The sequence below is a fragment of the Eptesicus fuscus genome, chromosome 20, assembly GCF_027574615.1.
Source record: "Eptesicus fuscus isolate TK198812 chromosome 20, DD_ASM_mEF_20220401, whole genome shotgun sequence".
NCBI lineage: Eukaryota > Metazoa > Chordata > Mammalia > Chiroptera > Vespertilionidae > Eptesicus > Eptesicus fuscus.
In genome coordinates this window covers 38,550,671-38,565,533 of record NC_072492.1, presented here as the reverse complement: position 1 = coordinate 38,565,533, position 14,863 = coordinate 38,550,671, and the positions used below count along the sequence as shown (strand labels likewise).

At 41.7% G+C, this 14,863-nt stretch overlaps 1 protein-coding gene and 1 long non-coding RNA gene across 3 annotated transcripts in view; one reads left to right on the top strand and one right to left on the bottom strand.

The window, feature by feature from the left end:
• Window positions 1-14,863, bottom strand: part of RFFL (ring finger and FYVE like domain containing E3 ubiquitin protein ligase) — a 66,906-nt gene that overhangs the window by 42,860 nt on the left and 9,183 nt on the right. Inside the window, exon 1 of one of the 2 annotated variants that reach the window (XM_008153666.3) lies at window positions 1,895-2,044. The exons of the other annotated variant lie outside the window; for it this stretch is intronic. The gene's annotated coding sequence lies outside the window, so the exon portion shown is untranslated. Of the gene's footprint in view, window positions 1-1,894; window positions 2,045-14,863 lie in introns of those variants that run through there. 2 annotated transcript variants of the gene reach the window in all.
• On the top strand, window positions 410-7,422 carry LOC129147349 (uncharacterized). Its single transcript, XR_008554726.1, has 3 exons — window positions 410-498; window positions 1,930-2,054; window positions 6,919-7,422. It is a non-coding gene; the product is annotated as an uncharacterized LOC129147349 (long non-coding RNA).

Genomic DNA, 14,863 nt, shown 5'->3' with positions numbered 1-14,863 from the left:
TCAAGATCTGTGAAGTTGGAAGTAAGGATCTGAAGTTTGGGAGAAATAGCTGAGCTGGTAAGAAATACTGGCATAGCTGAATTTTGGGGTATAATATCGAGATCCTTAGAGGAAGGGGGTGGGAGAAGAATGAAAACATACTCAAGGCAAGGCCAATGAAGAGGGTTGCTGGGAAAAAAGAATGGTTTAACAGTGCCAAGTGCTTTGCAGAGATTAAGTAAAATGAAGGCTAAAACCGGAACATTGTGTTTGGGAAGTAGGAATTTACTGGTGATCTTCAGGGAAACATCACTAGGATAAGGGGGTGGGAGCCAAAAGAAAGGGTCGTTAAGAGGATCAGAGTTGTGGAAGTAGAGTACAGGCACTTCCTCATTCCACCTTTAGTGAGAACCTACTATTGGCCAAGCACCCCGGATGTAATTGTAACAAGAAGCTGATTCTCAATATATCGTATGACTGGAGTAAACACAGGGCTTCCTGGGTGCCCATCCAGTCTTGGTGAGTAAGAAGAGACCTCATAGAGGAAATGACTTCCAGGCTGAAGCCAGTTCACTAGGGCTAAGTTGGGGCAGGGTGTTTAGAGAAGGCTTATTTGTGCGAAGGGCTGAGGCAAAAGAGAGCATGGACACTTGAGACAATTGTAAGGAGCAGAAGCAAACTTCAAAAGGGGCAATTAACTAGTGTTTGAAGATTTTAAAAGGTTAAAGGTGAAGAGGGGGAGAGATGGTAATAGCCTCAACAGATTTAGGGATGATGGGAGGTTCTTCCTGTTGTACCAAACCTGGGTTCAGCAACCTCGATATTTGGGTTCTGGCTAGGAAAGAGTTCAGAGTCCAGACCCAAACTGTAAGAGAACATTTACTTGGTAAATCACAGAGGTAGAAAAAGCAATTCCTAGAAGAAACGGGCTTAGGAAACAAGTTACAGAGGTAAAGGAAGGGCCTTGGAGCTTGGGAGTGAGGAAGCTAATGGCAACAATGTTGGAGGAGGGGAAGTGAAGGTGGAGGGAGAGGGGGCCCTCAGGCTTGCTGCCAGGAGGGAGAGCGCAAAGGGTCCTGGCCTAAGGATTTTAAGGGTGAAGATTTTAGGGGAGGTCCCTGGGGAAGATGTCAATTGCATATTCAGCAGTTTCTCAGGAGTGAACTTTCAGGGTTGTGGTCTCCACTGATTGACTAGCCTGCAGCAGAGCAAGGCGTTATTATTCAATGCAGCTGGTTCTGACATGGCTGGTTTTATTGCTTCTCTGGGCCTGGAGCTGAAATACAGCTGAGGTCTAAATGTTATCTCTAGGGAGGAAAGGTCAGGGGTCCAAATCTCCTGACCAGCAATATGATAGGGGAGGAAAAGTCACCCTGGGGGTGTGGTCCCACTCTATAATTGTCCTTTGCTAGTCACCTGGGGCTTTCCACCCTGGTGACCTTCTGTACCTGACCCATTGTCCTTACTCTGCTCACGTCTAACTGCCTACAACATTTCTAATACCTCAGAAAAGAATATGGAAACTCACTGGTAGAATGAATTCTCTACAATTCAATATTCATGATCACTAGGTAGATAAGCAAATATATGTTTGCCTTCTCCCTTTCTTTAACAATAGTTTAGTTTGACTAAACTATTTCTCACAAGACACAAAAAGAACAGAAACCAAGAGCAAAGATGTATAAAGCAGTAAATCTATTTGACTTCTCTAAGGTGATCTAATACATGGTCTAATTAGGTCTAAAACCACATCCAGATGCCAAATGAAATGAAAACTTTCCCCTGTAAGTCCCAAAGAGTTGAAGGATTAACTTTAAGATACCAAAGATAAGGCAGTAACTCAGTTCTGAAGAATAAGGATTTTCCACTGCAGCTCAGTCTAGCTAATGAAACTAAGAGAAACGGTCTGGGTTACCTGATTTTGCCTGTTTCAAAACATTGCCTCTGCAGAAAGCAAGCTGCCTCCAGTTCCTGCCGCTGAGTCCTTGGAGCCATATTCAGATGAGATCATCTCAGGAGCCAACAGCAGTCGCTTTCAGGCAAAGTGAATGGTGCCGCCTGGGGACATATCTTTGGTAAGCAAGACTGCAACAGAGCAGGCAGTTTACCCAGGGCAGTGCTGACTCATGCCAGGCAAAACTCACATTTCCCAAACAACTCCGCCTGAGCCAACCACAATCAACTGCAACCGAGAAAAGAAAAGGTGCCCCACTGATTTTCTTTTTTAATCGAGTGCTGATTGCTGGGGACAGGTAAACCTCATTCTTCTAACGCTGGTCACTCGGTGGACTCTGGAGCCTTTACTCAGAAAACTCCGGTGGTCACCTTCTGAAATTTCATCTGAGAACAGCTGGGGCTCAGGACAGCAGGTAGCAGGTTCACTGCTCTGAGGATTTCCCCCAAGAGGCTGATAAAGTCACTTTGCATTTACAAATTAGAATGCCTAGGTCAGAGGACGAGGGGAGCTTGCTCAGTCAGCACAGGCTGTTAAACACAGGGTGAGTTTTTCTTAGCTCTAACCAGGCTCGCTGTTTCCCCCCCTTCTCTGACCTCTGTATTTCTTTAGACAACTCAAGTTCTCTAATTAAGATAAACACTGGAGGATTTTTTTTCATCAGCTGTCACATTCTCTTATACTAAAGCTAAATTACCCACCATCAGACCTACTAGATGCTTAAGGAATATAGGAGTCTGTGAAAACTGCATTAATACTTGCTTTTAAAAGGAAAATCCCTAAATTTTTGTTGATTCTCATTTATTGGCTAGCTTATTTTTAAAAATCAATTCTAGAATGACTGGCTCATCAACAGCAATTATTATTTAATTTGCCCTGACAGGCTAGAATTGGTGTTGGTGCTATACAATACAAAGAAAACCAAAGATTAAGTCCTTGCTTTCTTTGTGTTTTCATTTAAGAAAAAAAGAAGTTAAAGTTCACATCAGATCCTTCGGTTCCTTGCTCACAATTTCCCATGGTCATTAGCTATTTCTTAGCCCAGTCACTCGAGGCACCACATCTAGCCTCAAACAGGACGCAGCTGCCAACCCGATGGTCATTCAATATATGTTATTAGGTCAATTAAAATGTACATGTAGTCCATCATAATTTGGGTTTTAAAAAATATGCTATTTAATCCTATTCCTTCTCAAAGAGCTACTTTAAAAAATGTTTTTTATCCAACTCACTTAATTCCCCTTGATTATATTATTCCAATAGGTTAGCCATACTGAGCTTGTGTAAGGTTTTATGTTCCCTCTTCTCTTTGCCCACCCCCCCCTTCAGTGTTTCCCTTTTCCGAAAATGGCTGTGTTTAAAGTTTTCCTACAGTGCATGTTAATTAGTCCTTTTCAAATGAAAAAGCATCCTTATAGCAGTTAACAACCATTATCTCATGGACCACACTTTAAAAAACATTGCTGTAGTAGACGATAAGTCACAAACATTCTAACATGGATGGAGCAACTCTCAAGGCACATACAGTATATACAAATATGGAACCTCCACAAGGAAGAAACAGTATATTGTTAGAAGCTCCTGACTCCTTCTGTATTAGTAAATAAGGAATAGAAAATCTGGATGGTATTGTGCCCAGGAAATAAATGTAAATTATATGAACAGCAACATGAGGACCAAAAACATCAGAACTTTGTAGCTATACGAAGATAAACACCATTTAGTAGGTGAGGTAAGCTAGCGCACATTATCATTTCCCTGTTTGGGATTCTGTACAGTTCCAATCCGTTTCCCCCAAATATAACCTTACTCCATCCTAGTTCCTTCTTTAAACTGGAAAGACTGAAAATTACACATTTAGAGCTTTAAAAAGATGCTAAATTTGAATTAATGCTTTCAGCCACTTGATGCTTTATGAGGATAAAAGAAAATCCTGAGAATATAAAAGTATATGAGAAATTTTAAAAATTGTGGCTTTGTGCTTAAGTTCTTTCAATGCATTATCTGAAAACTCATACAAATAATTCACCACCCAAAGCTATATAAGTATACTTTTAATGGGTGGCCACAACAGATATGCTAGCGGGGTGTGTGTGTATTTGTTTTGTGTATATAGGTATATACACCATACCCATTGTTTACTTGAACAGGAATATGTAATGCTATTGATAACCCACATGTTTGTTTTTTCTGCATTACATATTAACATTATAAACAGTAACCAGCTGTCAAAATAGAAATAAAAATATTCATTTCTCAGAATTCTATAGTCTTCCAAATCCATAGAAAATTACCAAATACATACAAAAGATATGGTAGGATACACATGCCAGGGAGGGAATTGCAATGTGAGCAGATCAAGGAGGTATTTTTGGCTTTATCAATATTTGAAATTTTCTTATTTTTATTGATTTCAGAGAGGAAGAGAGAGAGAAGAGAGAAACATCAATGATGAGAGAGAATCATTAATCGGCTGCCTCCTACATGCCCCCTACTGGGGATTGAGCCCACAACCGGGCTTGTGTCCTTGACCAGAATCGAATCTGGGACCCTTCAATGCACAGGCCAACGCTCTATCCACTGAACCAAACCAGCTAGGGCTGAAATTTTTTAAACAACAAGCATATGTTCAAATATTACTTGGTAATTTAAAATTCAGTTAAAGTTTAAAATTATTTTACCATTTATAAACTACTGTAATCTTGTCCCCTTCTCACTTTCTCAATACCTACCTACTTTCTTGTTCCTAACATCCTAAACGATACTGCACATTTCTTCTTTATAACACAATTAATCTTAACTGTGTCCACATACTTTTTCTGACTCACAGACAGTGAAATGATAAACCAAAAAACCAGTGGCTGTCTCACCATGGTGAGAATTAGGAACATTGCCAAATTCTAATCTTTGGTGTTCTGGGATCTTACAACCGTTTTTGTTGTTGTTGTTTTTACATTAGTGTGCCTCCCTCTTCAAAAAGGACATTATGGCCCTGGCCAGTGTGGCTCAGTTGGTTGAGCGTTGTCCCGTGCACCAAAAAGTTGAGGGTTCAATTCCCCATCAGGACCCATATCTAGGTTGCAGGTTTGATCCCCAGTCAGGGCGCATACAGGAGGCAACCGATTGATGTTTCTCTCTCACATCAATGTCTCTCTCTCTCCCTTCCTCTCTCTAAAACATATCCTGGGGTGAGGATTTTTTTAGAAAAAGAAAAAGGATAATATGCATGTCAACCAAACACAGAAATTAAACATGAAATATGAAGTAAATTTTAGGACACTCGAGAATCAACTCTAAGAATACTTAAGAATCAACAGGGGTGCTTACTGAAAATTATCTTTGCCCATCCCAGTCCCAGACACTGAATTCACAAAAGTGGACGGAGGCCCCATAGTTGGAATTTTTAATAAGTATCCTCCTCTCCCAAGTGATTCTGATGCAGACGGGCCTTGGATCATGAGTTGAGAGACGGGATATAGGTATGTCCCCTAAGCACAGTACCCAGTAAAACGAAGGTTTTATTGAACACCACTGAACTATAGTCTCACTGAGCATGTCTTAGACAGTAGTCCCCTCACCCACAAGAACCGCCATGAACAATTGAACTGAATTTATTTTGCCCGTTGGACCATTATTTTCTTCAAGCCTCCAGAGACAATTATCCTAACTACTTTTAAGGATTTTAGCTGTCACCCACAGTGATGCGATACTGAGACATTTCCACACCTGGGATGCAGTACAAGGGGCTTAATGGAATTTTTATGCCTGTGAAAATTAAAATTCACTTGACTCAACAGAATAGTAAAATAAAACAAAGGAGAAAACCTCCCCAAAGACAGGGGTTGAAGGTAGAGGCTTTTGACTTCCTGATGAGGCAGTTTTGCCCAGAAATTCAAACCATGGGATGCTATATAGCTCATATGTCTTGAGAGTACCCAAATGCCAACTTATCACCACAGCATCAGCCAATGCAGGCTTACTGTAACATTTGGAAGCACAAACCCGCTGTATAAAATGGCCTCTCCTGGGAGACAGAGCCTGTCTCCATGGTGGAAATCATTCCATCTTGGGGCCAGGAGGACCAGGCAGTCCCTTTAATCTTTAACGAGCCACTTTCATGTTCAGATACAGAACTGGCACTGTGTGAGGTCCAACCCGCTTCACAGCACTTTGCTGCAAAACAACCCCGGAGCTGCGTGAGGGCACACAGGCTGAGCCTGTCCGCGCTGGTGCCGTTACCAGAACCGGTTCTGTAATGTAATTGTAGGCACTTTACTATCCACTGTGGTATAATACTTCAGAGTTCAGAAAGGTATCCAATATCAAGGGGATAGCAACTGCCTACCTCAGGTGCAATGAAATACTAGGCTCCTAATGTCGGGAACTACAAGCACAGCAAGCTTGCAGGAAAAGGAAAAATCCAGCGCTGTCAGGCCAATCTGAGGACCTGACGACAACACTGGGAGAAAGGAAGTCAGCAATGTGGCCAAATGCTATCTGGGCCAGCGCACTTTCGACACCTGACAACAGAAATCTCGGCACCACTGGATGGGTGTAATTTCTACACAGAGCTGCTAATACAGAAAAGGGCAGGGAAAAGGCCCTTGTCATCAAACTCCTTCACCTAAACAACTCCAACAGCTTCATAATGAAATGACTAGTAAGCTCCGGACCTATTCCCAGTAACCACCCTCTCAGAACAAAGATTCTATAATTCCACTTCAAAGACTCCCAGAATTCTTTACTGTATACCTCTGGATTCTTCTCCTCCCCCAATACATTCACACATACACTCTCTCTCTTCCTCCCTCTCTCTCTCCTCTCTTTCTCTCCTCCTCTCTCTCCCTCTCCAATCCCTCACTCCATACTCATGCCCTGCCTCCAATCAGTCAAATTTCCTAAATTATCATCCACACGATTAAGTTACCTTCATTCAGGTCCTCAAGTCTAGGAGGCCTTTGTTGACATGTGTTTCATCTTGACAGGTGATGCCTCGCCAAGCAGATAAGATTACCTGTTCACCTACAGTTAATCTTCAAACTGACTTCTGTAGGCTATGGAAATAAAAGGATAAGACTGCGCAGCTTGAATGTCCCATCAAGGTAATCAAAGTAATGGAAGAGGGAGAGAAGACAGATTTCAAAATAAAGACTGAACTGTACTTCAGCAGCACTTAAGAAAACACTATCTGACTAAGCTACTGAGGAGCAGACAAATACCCAAAGGACTGCACATTCTCTAAAGATTACTGTGCTCACAGTTCTTGCTTTCCTCAAGGTTCTGCAAGAGATCACATCATAAAATCATGTGTTATCTTAAAAATGGATAGATATATACTAACATCCAGAATTCTACTGATTTTCTTACAAATAAAACTACAACCTTATTTCAACCCAAACCCCTGAAACAGGAATAAAATATTTTGTTTAGTCTTTCAAATGTTTCTCTCATCCCTTTTATAAGGAAAAAAAAAAAAGATTAGAGAAAGGAACTCAAAGCTCTGTCTCGGCATTAAGTGCTTTAAAAAAAAAAAAAAAGCACAGGAAAAAATGTCTATTATACATTATCCATTGGAGTAAAAAAAAAAAAGGCACTATAGAACAGCAGCTGAGGAATACACACACACACACACACACACACACACACACACAAATATATACACAGGATATACATACATACCAGAATGGACAAAAGTAGGTTTACAGTTGTGAGTACATGAAAACAGAGTTTATTCTTGTATTATTATCTATTAATTATTTTGTTATTTTCCACGTGAACAACTGTAAACCTACTTTTGCCCACCCCACATATACAGAGAGAGAAAGATACAAAACACATATAGTTAAAATGTCTAAAATCATTTAATAGTAGTCATTTCCAGTAGGGATGGGGGTTTGCCTTCTGCTTTATACATATAATTCTGTGCTATTTTAGTTTGTTTTGTGTGGGTTTTTTTTAATATATTTTGGTTGATTTCAGAGAGGGAGAGAGAGATAGAAACATCAATGATGAGAGAGAATCACAGATCGGCTGCCTCCTGCACGCCCCCTACTGGGGATAGAGCCAGCAACCCGGGCATGTGCCCTTGACCGGAATCAAACCCAGGACACTTCAGTCCGCAGGCTTATCCATTGAGCCAAACCAGCTAGGGCTATTTTAGTATTTTAAAATGAGTAGTGCAAGCTAATTAGTATTACCAGAAAGGAAGAACCTAGGATCACTTCACAAATAATAAGAAACAACAATTTTAACAAGTTCTGAGGGCCATTCTGAGCCATATTTTAGTATACTTAAGGCTACATTCATTGAGGCACATTTATAAAGAATTAAGCAAAAATTCATAGTTTGGGGATAGCATTGTTTGTTCACCATCGCTGGGGCGCTGTGCTAGAAGCAGGGCTGTGCTAGGTACTGCCAGATAAAGGAAGAGAGTCTCATGCTCACAGTTCTTGCTTTTCTCTAAGTCTAGTCTTGCTTAGTCTTCCCTTTCTCAAGGAAACCATAGCAAGGAAATTAAAAAGCAAGGCAACAGACCACTGAGCACTGTACAGAGGCAGAGCCACATGGAGGGATAACAACACTCAACTCAAAAATCTTTGCTTTTTGTCAGATCAGTTTTACTAAGTAACCTGATTAACTTTAAAACAAGATATGCTGCCTATTAGAAAAGCTAAAATAAAAAATGGTGACAATATCAAATGCTGGCAAAGCTGCAAAGAAACTGGATCTCGTACATTGCTGGTGGGACTGTAAAATGGTATAGCCACTCTAGAAAATAGTTTGGCAGTTTCTTAAAAATCCTAATCTATTAGATGCAGCAATTGCATTGCTGGGCACTTAACCCAGAGAAATTAAAACTTGTATCCACACAAAGTTCATAACAGCTTTATCTGTAATAGCCAAAAACTGGAAACACCCAGAATGCCCTTCAATAGATGAATGGTTAAACTGTGGTACATCCATACCATGGAATGATAAGCAAATAAAGAGGAATGGATTATTGCTACACTCAACTACTTGATGGAAGTGCTAAGTGAGAAAATGCCCATTTCAGAAAGTCACATACTATTATGATTCCATTCCCATAACATTTCAGAAATGACAAAATTATAGACAGAGAACAGATTACTGGTGGCCAAGAATTAGGGATGATGGGGGGAGGGGGTGACTGTAAAATGCAATTATTATTCATTCAACTGTCCAACCACTGGAGAACTAAGGAAGTGTGAAAACTTTGTAAAACAAAGCACATTTCATATTATTTGGCAGTGCCTCCTATGGAAAAAAAAAAAAAAGAGTCTTTAAACATAGATCAGGTAGTGGCCCAACCACCTGAAATACTTTTCAGGCATTATCTGTGCCCTATCCCTCCAGGTTTGTTGTTTTTTTTTTAATCGAACAGAAGCTAGAGTAAAATTTAAAATATGTAGTGGAATTTTTAGTATTAGAGCAAAACCTCCATTTAGAAAACTTGAACTCTTACCAAAATAAAATATAAAAGTATTTTTAAAAAATATTCACCATTGCCCTAACCGGTTTGGCTCAGTGGATAGAGCGTCGGCCTGCCGACTGAAGGGTCCCAGGTTCGATTCCGGTCAAGGGCATGTACCTTGGTTGTGGGCACATCCCCAGTAGGGGGTGTGCAGGAGGCAGCTGATCGATGTTTCTCTCTCATCGATGTTTCTAACTCTCTATCCCTCTCCCTTCCTCTCTGTAAAAAGTCAATAAAATATTTTAAAAATATTCACCATAATAGCTCCTCAATTTTGTGCATGAACATTTAACGTGTGATAAATGTAGTAAAATATCAATTATTCAGACTCTGATAGAAGGCCAGATTAAGTAACTGCTATTTCTTCAAGAAAAAGTCATATTCTTTTAAGTATATACAGTAACTTAAACTAATCTGACAAATTGGTTCATTGTTGGATTTTAGCATAAACTCTATAATTGACACTTAAATGAACAGAAAAAAATAAATCTGAAATAATCAAACCAATTATTCATACGTTACTGGTTTCTTTGCAATATTTTAAGCACTTCATTTGTGGAGAATACTTTTTCTATATAATCTATCATTTTGTAGCAAGTTAAGCTAGTGAACAAATTTTAAGCCAAAATAAAGGAATCTAATTTTCTTAAATTTTAAACAATAATCATTTTTAATATTGCCTTAGAACAGTGGTCAGCAAACTCATTAGTCAACAGAGCCAAATATCAACAGTACAACGACTGAAATTTCTTTTGAGAGCCAAATTTTTTCAACTTAAACTTCTTCTAACGCCACTTCTTCAAAATAGACTTGCCCAGGCCGTGGTATTTTGTGGAAGAGCCACACTCAAGGGGCCAAAGAGCCAGCCGCATGTGGCTTGCAAGCCGCAGTTTGCCGACCACGGCCTTAGAACATAGATGCCAATATGTTCTACAGAAATAATAGCACCTGGTATATCGTAATATTTTTATATTAATTATAGCATCCTTCCAGGTATTTTTATCTGAGCCGCCCTAGAGCCATGAACAACGAAATCAGAAGGCAGGAAAAGTAACCCATGCTGAATGAACTCACTGCAATTTGAGCTCAGCATTCAGCCAAAAAGTATCCGCTTGAAATCAAAAGCATCTAAAAACTGCACCAATTAGACAAATAAATTGTGAAAGCTGTGGTTACCAGGTAGGGCACCTCACTTGACAGGCTTCTTACTGCAAATAGTTTTTCTTCTTACTCCTAAGTCTCAGTAGCTGTCTTCAAAATGTGAGGGAGAGGTCAGTGGAAAAAATTTAAATGATACTTCCTCTGTGATTCTCTAACCCAGTCCTCACAGGGCCTCACACATACTGAAAGGAGGATACGTGTCTCAAGTCCAAATAACAAAGTTTTACTTTCTATACTTACTGATCAGGGCTTCTTACTAAAAGTAGTCTATCACCATTTATTTCATAATCACTCACAACAGGAGGCATCATGGGGTGCCAATATCTTTATATCTTATGTAGAAGCCAATTTATTGAGAAGGCCTATTGACAAACAGGAAAGGAAGGGAAGGAGGGAGGGAGGAAACAAAAACTAACAATAAATTCTCCTCTAACCCAATGCTGTTTAGCCAAATGTGCTTTTAAGGTGACTAGTTTATACAACAAATACAATTATAATTTTAGAATTAGAAATAAACTATAAAACAATCCTTCAGTACAAATAGAACTAAAACTAGTAAAACAAGTAACAAGTATTGCTAATATCATCTTTAAATCACATTCCATGTACAAAAGGATAATTTTAAGCCCATATTATATGAAATGGAACCTATTTCTTTTCTTTTTTAAAAAATATATATTTGTATTGACTTTAGAGAGAGAGGAAGGGAGATGGGGAAAAGCGGAGAGGAAGAGAGAGAGGGAAGGGAGAGAGAGAGAGAGAGAGAGAGAGAGAGAGAGAGAGAGAGAGAGAGAGAGAGAGAGAGAGAGAGAACATCGACTGGCTGCCTCCTGCAAACCCCCTACTGGGGCTGGAGCCTGCAACCTAACCATGTGTCCTGACCAGGAACCGAATCTTTCAGATCATGAGACACTCAACCAACTGAGCCACTCCAGCCAATCCAAATGGAAGCTATTTCTAAAGACCTAACAGATGAGCTGATGGAGAGTGAGGCAGCTGCAGCCTGGTGGCTGAGAGCTGGGCCTTTACAGCCAGACTACTTGGATTCAAACACTGTGTGGCCCTAGGCCCACTGTTTAACTTTTCTGTGCAGTATTTTCACATCTGTAAGAACACAGATAATACACCTATACCTAGTAGGATTGTTGGGAGGATGAAATGCGTTCACATAGTCCCTGGTACATGGTAAGCACACATTAACTGCTGGTAATTTTTGTGCAAGTGAAATAGAGCACAAAGAGAACTATCACACAAGAAAATACATGTCAGTCTTTTGTTCAATCCTACACTAAATTCTCTCATACTTTTAGACACAAATAAGCCTTCCACTTCTAACTCCCACTAAAGAATGCATATAACCCTAGCCGGGTTGTTCAGTGGTTAGAGCATCAGCCTGAGGACTAAAGGGTCTCAGGTTCAATTCCGGTCAGAGACACATACCTTGGTTGTAGGCTCAATCCCCAGCCCCAGTCAGGGCACACATAGGAGGCAACCAATCGATGTGTCTCTCCCCCTTCCTTCTACTCTAAAAATCAATGGAAAAATACCCTCAGGTGAGGATTAACAACAACAACAAAAAATGCATACAATTTCATTCAGAAAAAAGTATCATTTTACACAATGCAATGAGTAAAGTAAACCCTGTTGAGCATGCTTAACACTCCCAAGCTCTGCTTGGCAACGTATCAATAGGAAAGGGGACTGTTGTGTAAAGGTGGTTTTATAACATCCTTCACCAAATGTAATGTTCAAAGTGAAAATTCAAGACTTCACATAGCAGGCATGGAGATTTTCTTTTTTTCTTTTTTATTTTTTTTTAAATATATTTTATTGATTTTTTACAGAGAGGAAGGGAGAGGGATAGAGAGTTAGAAACATCAATGAGAGAGAAACATCGATCAGCTGCCTCTTGCACACCCCCTACTAGGGATGTGCCCGCAACCAAGGTACATGCCCTTGACTGGAATCGAACCTGGGACCCTTCAGTTGGCAGGCCAACGCTCTATCCACTGAGCCAAACCGGTCAGGGCAGGCATGGAGATTTTCAAAAACACCTGTATTCTCACTCATGTTTCCCATCCTATCTAATAAAGAGGGGATATGCTAATTGACCCTCACACTATCACAAAGATGGCAGCACCCACAGCCAATAAGGAGGAAATATGCGAATTGATGCCCCACCCTCAAGGATGGCGGTGCCCACAGCCACAAGATGGCGGCACCCAGTCCCTCCGGAGTTCCCCAGTCCCCTCAGCCCCCTAGCCGCCCAGGGCAGGCCCGAGGTGCAGGTAACCAGGGCCAGCCGAGGCTTGCACTGCCAGCAGTGGCAGCAGCAGAGGTGTGATGGGGTGTCACCTTCCCCTGATCGCCGGGTCGCCTCCCGCCCGAGGGCTCATGGACTGTATGAGAGGGCAAGCCAGATTGAGGGACCCCCCCCCCTCCAGTGCATGAATTTTCACGCACCGGGCCTCTAGTATAATAATAAAAGCATAATATGCAAATCGACCGAATACTGAACGACCAGCAGAACAACCGGTTGCTATGATGTGCACTGACCACCAGGGGGCAGACACTCAATACAGGAGCTTCCCCCAGCCCACAGGCCCCAGGTCCCAGGCCCCAGACCCTCCGCGCGATTGCCCTGCCAGTCGCCCCGCAAAGGGAGGTGACTGGTAGTGGCGGGGGAACAGGGCTGGTGAGCGGGCAGTGCCAGGCCAGCCAAGGCAGGTGCCAGCAGCCCCCCCCCCCACGATCGCCCCACCAGTCGCCCCGCAGATCAGCCCTGATCACCCACCAGGCCTAGGGACCTTACCCGTGCACGAATTTCATGCACCAGGCCTCTAGTCAAAGTTATAAGAACCAAAGTGCTTTATGCTGGCACACAGCCTGCCAACATGCTATCCTACTGAATAGTCAGTAATAGGAAAAAAAGGCTCTGATGGTTAACAGTCCCATAACAGCCCCCATGACCATCCACCCTGCCTCAATTAGAAAGATAATTTGTTCTAGAGATGCTTAAAGAAAAAAGACCTGACTTGAATAACCTAGACACAAACAATACCTTTCTCCATTTCTAGGTTTTCTAACTATTCAGAGAACAACACAGACATTTTGGAATAGGAAACATAAATTGTTTCCAAAAGTATTAAACAACTAGATACCTGGTGCACAAAATTCATGCATGGGTAGAGTCCCTAGCCCTGGCCGGCAATCAGGGCTGATCGGGACCTTCCGGCTGCCAGCTGGGGCCTTCCTTCATTCTGCACTGCCCCCTGGTGATCCGCACATGTCATAGCAAGCAGTTGAACTCCCGGTTGGTCAAACTCTCGTGAGGACAATTTGCATATTAGCCTTTTATTATTCAGGATGCTTGTCCAAAGGCCCCAATATAGATAGCTAGTAATTTAGACAGCTGTGCTACGAGCCACAGCGCTGCATTTTCTAACTAGCAATTTTCAATTGCTTCTGAACAATTGAAACTTTCTCCAGCACAAAGTTCAGACACAGGGAGCAGTGCCCTTGCAAACATTCAAACAGTTTCATTATTGTTTAACCACCAAAATAATAGCTCCAATAATCTATCAAGTTTGACATTTCATCCAACTAAGCAATTAAACCAGAACATAAAACATGCATGAAGATATTTTCTCCCCTGTTGCAAATCAACACTCATTCTGACATAGTAGCCACACAAATAACGCTTATTCATAATCTATATATATAAAAGCCTAAGTGACCAAACGACCGGGCACTATGACGCACTGACCACCAGGGGGCAGACGCTCAATGCAGGAGCTGCCCCCTGGTGGTCAGTGCGCTCCCACAGCAGGAGCACCACTCAGCTGACCAACGGGCCCCAGACACAGGGCACAGAGCTCATAGCTGGCGAGCACCATTGCGGCAGCGCGAGCCTCTCCCAGTTGAGACTGACTGGGTGCGAGCCTGCAGCAGGTGTGTTAGGGGGACTCATTCCAGCTCGACTTTTTTTTTTTTTTTTATCCTTATAATAGAACCTTTACTACTACTGCTCTGGGAAACACAGAACTAGATCAATGGGCGCTGGCATGATGATTCAGCGTCACCTGAAGCGCTGGGTCCAACCATATGGTGAAGGAAGGTGGAGTGCCTGTTTGACAAGTTCTCTGGAAATATCATGGCACGCCCCTCCCCACCTGCTCTGTAGCAAACACTGGCTAAAGTAAGCTTCAGCTTTGACACAGAATGATTATGCAAACTCTTCCATCAATATCTGGTAAAATTGTTAGGGGCAGGAGGGG